Here is a 6,934-nt window from a genome sequence, read left to right on the forward strand (position 1 = left end):
AAGCCTACTTGATTGTAAATGAATGTTTGATGTGTTCTTGGATTTGGTTTGTGATATTTTATTGAGTAATTTTGCATCAATATTCAAAAGGAAAATTGATCTGAAGNCCTGTTTCTTTGTTGGGTCTTTTTGTGGTTTAGCATAACTGTGGCTTCATCAAACAAATTGAGTACTGTCCCTACTGTTTCTATTTTGTGGAATAGGTTGAAGAGTATTGGTATTTGGTCTTCTTTGAGGGTCTGATAAAACTCTGCACTAAACCCATTTGGACCTTGGGGGCGGGGGCTTCTTCTTCTTCTTCTTCTTCTTCTTCTTCTTCTTCTTCTTCTTCTTCTTCTTCTTCTTCTTCTTCTTCTTCTTCTTCTTCTTCCTCTTCTTCACCTTCTCCTTCCTCCTTCCCCTTCCCCTCCCACTCCCCTTCCTCTCCCCCTCCCCCTTCCTCTCCCCCTTAACCTTCACCTTCAGCTTCCTCTTCTTGTTGTTCCTCTTGTTTTTCTTGTTTTTGTTGCTGTTGTTTTTGTTCTTCTTCTTCTTCTCCTCCTCCTCTCCTCCTCCTCCTCCTCCTCCTCCTTCTTCTTCTTCGGTCTGATGACATTTAACAACTATTTTTTTTATGTGACATTTTAAAATCTTTTTTTTTTTTTTGATCCTGGTTTAACTTGGATACCTAGTTTTTGTCTAAAAAAGTTGTCCATTTCATCAACATTTTCCAATTTTGTTGAGTATATGCTTTTGAAGATGGATCTGGTGACTTTTTTAATTTCCTCGGTTNCTTTGGTTTTGACACCCTCTTCATTTCTCATTTAGTTAATTTGGGTGCTGTTTNTGTGCCCTCTGGAAATACTGGCCAAGGGTTTATCTATCTCCTTGATTTTCACATAGAACTAGCTATTAGTTTTGTTGATTTTTAACAAAGAATAGCTCTTTTTGCATAGTTCTTTTTTGCTAATTGGTTGATTTCAGCCGTGAATTTGATTATTATCCTGCCATTCACTCCTCTTCGGTGCATTTGCTTGATTTTCTTCAAGAGCTTTCATGTGTGCTGTTAAGCTGGTGGTGTATGCTCTCTCCACTTCCTTAGTGGAAGCACTCAGAGTTTTGAGTTTTGCTTTTAACACTACATTAATTATGTCCAATAGGTTTGGGTAAGTTGTGTTGTCATTTTTGTTAAATTCAAAACAGTTTTTAATTTCTATCATTTTTTTCTTCCTTGGCCAACTTACAATTGAGTAGAGCACTTTTGAACTTCCATGAGTATGTGGGCTTTCATTTTGCATTTATTATTGAAGAAAAGTCTTATTCTGTGGTGATCTGATAGAATGCATGGGATTATTTCAATCTTCTTATATCTGTTTAGTTCTGTTTAGTAACCAAATATATGGTGTTATTTGGATAAGATACCATGAGGTGCTGAGAAGAAGGTATATCATACCATGTGCCAATAGTGACTTCTTCTTGGCCAGTTTGTATTCACTTGATCTTCTTTTGTTGTCTTATTGCTCTATCAATTATTTCTTGTTCTATATGGAACATAATGGATAGACCGGTCAACCTTATCTTAGTGGGATTGCTTCAAGTATCTCTTCATTTATTTGTTTATTGGGAGTTGGATTATAGTATATTGCATTTATTTTGATGTGGCATAGGCCTTATATTTCTAATCTCTCAAATATTTTTAGTATGAAATGGTGTTGTATTTTATCAAATGTTTTTGATATCAAATTTGATGATAATGAGATTCTATTGAACCTATCTTTCATTAATGAGAATATACCTACCTGTCCATGATATAAATATCTTGACAGACACTGTGAGTCATTGTCTATGCATTTCATAGCAAAGCAACAGGATAAATTTAATATATACTGTCAAGATTTTATAATGATAGCAGTGTATCTAATTTGGTCTCAGCTTCACAACTATCCTATAAAAGATTATGCTATAGGAATTTAAAAAGACACACACACACACACACACACATATATATATATATATATATATATATATATATATATATATATATATATCAAATGCTTTCCTCTTCCTCATACTCCCTTTAATATCTGCCCCACTCTTTCCCCCATATATCATTTAGAAAAGAACAATTCTGGACTAAAATTTTTGAGTTTGGTTAGTGTCCCATTTTCTCAACAGCAATGGATGGCATGCCTAACATATGGATATGGTCTCCACAGAGTCTCGTTGCCGTTTGTGCCGTACTTCAACTAATATCAATACTGTTGAGTGCTGGAAGACATTTGCTTTCGTGGCATCTGGGAATTTCTGGAGGGTACACCCAGTTACCAATCCTCTACTGCTACAATCCTGTGGTCAATTTCCTGGTCATCTGTATATCTCTTCCCACAACTGATCCTGCAATCTTTTCCCATACTATCCATCTTTCCCTCCAACATCCCTCCTTCACTCTATCTCTTGTGATTATTTTGTTCCCCCTCACAGGGTCACCAACAGAAGAGCTACAGAATGGGTTCAAGGAGCTGAAGGGGTTTGCAGCCCCATGGAAGGAAAAACAATAAGAACCAATCAATATTCTTAGAACTCCCAGGGTCTTAAGCACCAACCAAAGAGTACACATGTGGGGGCTCGTTTCTCCAGCTGGATATGAAGGAGAGAATGGACTTGTCAGATATCAATGAGAGGAGAGACCCTTGGTCCTGTGAAGGCTCAATGTCCCAATGTAGGGGAATGCCAGGACAGTGAAGTGGGAATTGGTGGATTGGCGAACAGGGGGAGGGCAGATGGAATAGAAGGTTATGGAGGGAAAGCTAGGAAAGGGGAAAATAATTGAAATTTAAATAAAGAATGTAGGTAATTAAAAAAAGGCAATGAAAAATAAAAATTGGTCTTATTTCTAAGTAACCTTCATATGGTCTGTGAGTTACCAATACCCACTTCTTCAAACATGTTGTCAATATTTTGGCACTCTGCACATCCCTTTCTACACCTGACCCAAAGTGCTGTAGAATATATTTGCCAGGAAATTATAGTAGAGACAGTGTCAATAAGAAAACCAAGAAGGAAGACCATAATGTGATACTTCATTCCTCCTTAGAATAAGGAACAAAATACCCATGAAAGGATATAGGTACAGAGACAAAATTTAGAGCTAAGATGNAAGGATGGACTATCCAGAGACTACCCCATCCAGGGATCCATCACATCATCAGCCACCAAACCCAGATACTATTGCACATGCCAGCAAGATACTGCTGAAGGGACCCTGATATAGAGGCCTCTTGTGAGGCTATGCCAGTNCCTGGCAAACACAGAAGTGGATGCTCACAGTCTGCTTTTGGATGGAGCACAGGGGCCCCAATGGAGGAGCTAGAGAAAGTACCCAAGGATCTGAAGGAGGATGCAACCCTGTAGGTGGAACAACAATATGAACTAACCAGTACTACCTGAGCTTGTGTCTCTAGCTGCATATGTAGCAGNAGATGGCCTAATTGGCCATCATTGGGAAGAGAGGCCCCTTGGTCTTGCAAACATCATATGACCCAGCACAGGGGAAGGCCAGGGCCAAGAAGTGGGAGTGGGTGGGTAGGGGAGCAGGGGCAGGGGGAGGATATAGGGAACTTTCAAGATAGCATTTAAATTTAAATAAAATATCTGAAAAAAAGCTGTTATCTCTACTAAGGAAATATGCTTTGATACAACTTTTGTGTTAGAGTTATAATGATCCAGTAAATACCCCATTTCCTTTGCTTTGTAAATTAGCCTAAAATCTTCATTTGTTCCTCAGAAAAAACTTTGGTGATATTGATTTCCCATTAAATGTAGTATGGCATATGATTTATACATTTCACAAGGAAAATTAATTTTATTCAATAGCACTCAGGAAATTTTTGTGATAATTTTGATTGTAATATTGGATTTCCAAGAGAATTCATGCTATCCTTGCGATAAGGACTGAGACAGCCAGCTGAAATCTAGTTGAGCAAGGGAGTTTATTTTGATTGCAAAATATTTATATGACAGATACTCAAATTTTAGTTAAGATTAATAATGGCAGGAGCATGACTAATTAGTAGAATAGTAATTGGTATAATATCTAATGTAAGAATGACAGGGCAGAGGATGTCTATATATTCAATCATAGTTAGGCAGTCTTTTTAAATGTGGTATGCAGTTCCAAAATTCATTAATGCATGGCTATATTCAGCCCTCTGAGCCCCACATTTGGAAAAAAAGTGTCATTTGGCAGCTACCTAAAATAACAGAGCTTGAATTGCTTTAAAAATGCCACTAGACAAGGTAAAATTGTTTAAGTAAAGGTGTTTAATGCTTATTTTCACATCTAGGTGATCAACTATAGAAGAGGAACAAGATTAGGAAAAAAATACTAGAAAGATATACTGGGTTGACATAATGCAGCTTGTATTCTAATGCTAATGTTTGGCCACAAAGTCTGGCTGTCCCAAAGAGGAGAAAGTCTGTTTGTAGGTCCACAGTGATTCTGCTGTCTAGTTATTTATGTTTCATAAATGATCCAAGAGCCAATAGCTGGCCTGGAAAAATGTTGGTGTTTAGTTTTTGCAGGACATTGAAATAACACTGTGATTCTAGGTACATAAACAGTTATCAAAATGCATTCATCAAATCCTTGATACATCACTCTATAACTTAAAATGACCTATCTTCAGATATTAAAACAGGTATCAAGTATTTAATTTGTAACCAGTCACTTAAAAGTTTTATTCCAAGCAACTAGAACTATTCCTCATTATCTGAGCTACACAAAACTCAGGACATCTATATTAATGATTCACCCCTACAACTTTTTATAGCATTTTTTTTCCCATGAGACAAATACGAACAAAATCTATAGAGTAACTGAGTACCTCCTGTTTATGGAATATTACCTAGGGAGGGTACTATTTGTAACCCTAACGATTCCAACCATAAATTATAAAAGTTTCGAGCCAGATGTGGTGGCAAACGCCTTTAATCCCAGCACTTGGGAGGCAGAGACAGATGAATTTCTGAGTTTGAGGCCAGCCTGGTCTACAAAGTGAGTTCCAGGACAGCCAGGGCTATACAGAGAAACCCTGTCTCAAAAAACCAAAATAAATAAATAAATATATAAAAAAATAAATGTTTCACTTATACTAATTGGGAAATGGACAGACTAAATTCTGAAACTGAATGGACCAAACGAAAGACCTTAGTATGTTGTACTGGCTAGATTTGTGTCAACTTGACACAGACTGGAGTTATCACAGAGAAAGGAACTTCAGTTGGGGAAATGCCTCCATGAGATCCAGCTGTAAGGCATTTTCTCAATTAGTGATCAAGGGGAGAGGTCCCCTTGTAGGTGGTGCTATCTCTGGGATGGTAGTCTGGGGTTCTATAAGAGAACAGGCTGAGCAAGCCAGGGGAAGCAAGCCAGTAAAGAACATCCCTCCATGGCCTCTGCATCAGCTCCTGCTTCATGCCCTGCTTGAGTTCCAGTGCTGAATTCATTGGTGATGAACAGCAGTATGGAAGTGTAAGGTGAATAAACCCTTCCCTCCCCAACTTGCTTCGTGGACATTATGTTTTGTCTAGGAATAGAAACCCTGATTAAGACAGTTGTTTTTACAAAAACCTCTGTAAATACAAATTGCAGCTCACAAATGTCACAATTTTCTGAGATCAACATTTCTGAGACTCTGGTTTGTAACTTCTTTGAGGACTTCCAAATCAGATATAATGCATATTAGATACTTACTTTATAATTCAAAATATTTTTAAAGCAGTCACAAAATATGTTCATGGTTGTTGGTCACCTCAAAATGAGTATCTATACTAACTTGCAAAACAGTTAGGAAGGGCTAAAAACATTTTCTTAGATGCATACATCCTAGACTCTTCACATTTATTTCATTTTACTCTTGATCTCTTTATTGTTGATCCTTAAAGAAAACGCCCACATTTCAAAAGACTTTAAAGATTTTACTTATGGATGTATAAGCCACTTCTGAGACTTCTTTAAGACTTCTTTGTCTTAAAGGATATCAAAATGACTTACCATGTTTTGAACATTTCCTTTTATTTACATAGATGAATCTGTGGTACTTAAGACACTGGTGCTCAGGTTATGTTCACCATGTTTTAATAATCCTGGAGAGCATGAGAACAAAGCAACACTTTATCAGAGTGTTGTATCACGTGTAAAACAAATATAATAAAATATTTTAAAATATTATTTAAAATATAATTGATATGATTCCTATTCAATGATTAGTATTCTTAAAACATTTAACAGACTGTCACTATTCTATCAGTATAATTATATTGATGACTTTATGAATACCAACCACTTTATACTGCATAAGCATTCATGTGAATATGAGTTTAACTGTAAGAATGAAAGAAGATAGAGCACTGGAAAACTCTTCTCAGGCTCTCCCTCTTGATCATCCTTCAAAAGTCCCACACAACTATGCACATTATTCATCTGTTATCTCATGAAAATTCCTTAGAAAAAGATAAAAAAAATATGTTTTTTACTTCTTTTATCACACTCCTCTATGAGGAAGTACATATCCATCAGTCCTCAAAACATATCATGGAGTATGCCATGGGACTAATGCCTATACCCACTTTGAATCTATGCAGACTCCCATTTAAATTATATATACATATATATATATTGGTCCTCCAATCACTGTTTTGTTTGTTTGTTTGTTTGTTTTGGTTTTGGTTTTGGTTTTATGAGACAGGGTTTCTCTGTTTAGCCATGGCTGTCCTGGAACTCACTTTGTAAACCAGGCTGGTCTCGAACTCAGAAATCACCTGCCTCTGCCTCCTGAGTGCTGGAATTAAAGGAGTGTGCCACCAGGCCTGGCACCTTCAATCACTGTTGATCAGTTTATCATCACCAAGTTTTCATAATCACAGAAATCCTACAACATATATAAAATAGAGAAAG

This window comes from Mus pahari, unplaced genomic scaffold (assembly GCF_900095145.1).
Source record: "Mus pahari unplaced genomic scaffold, PAHARI_EIJ_v1.1 scaffold_3877_1, whole genome shotgun sequence".
NCBI classification, from domain to species: Eukaryota; Metazoa; Chordata; class Mammalia; order Rodentia; family Muridae; genus Mus; species Mus pahari.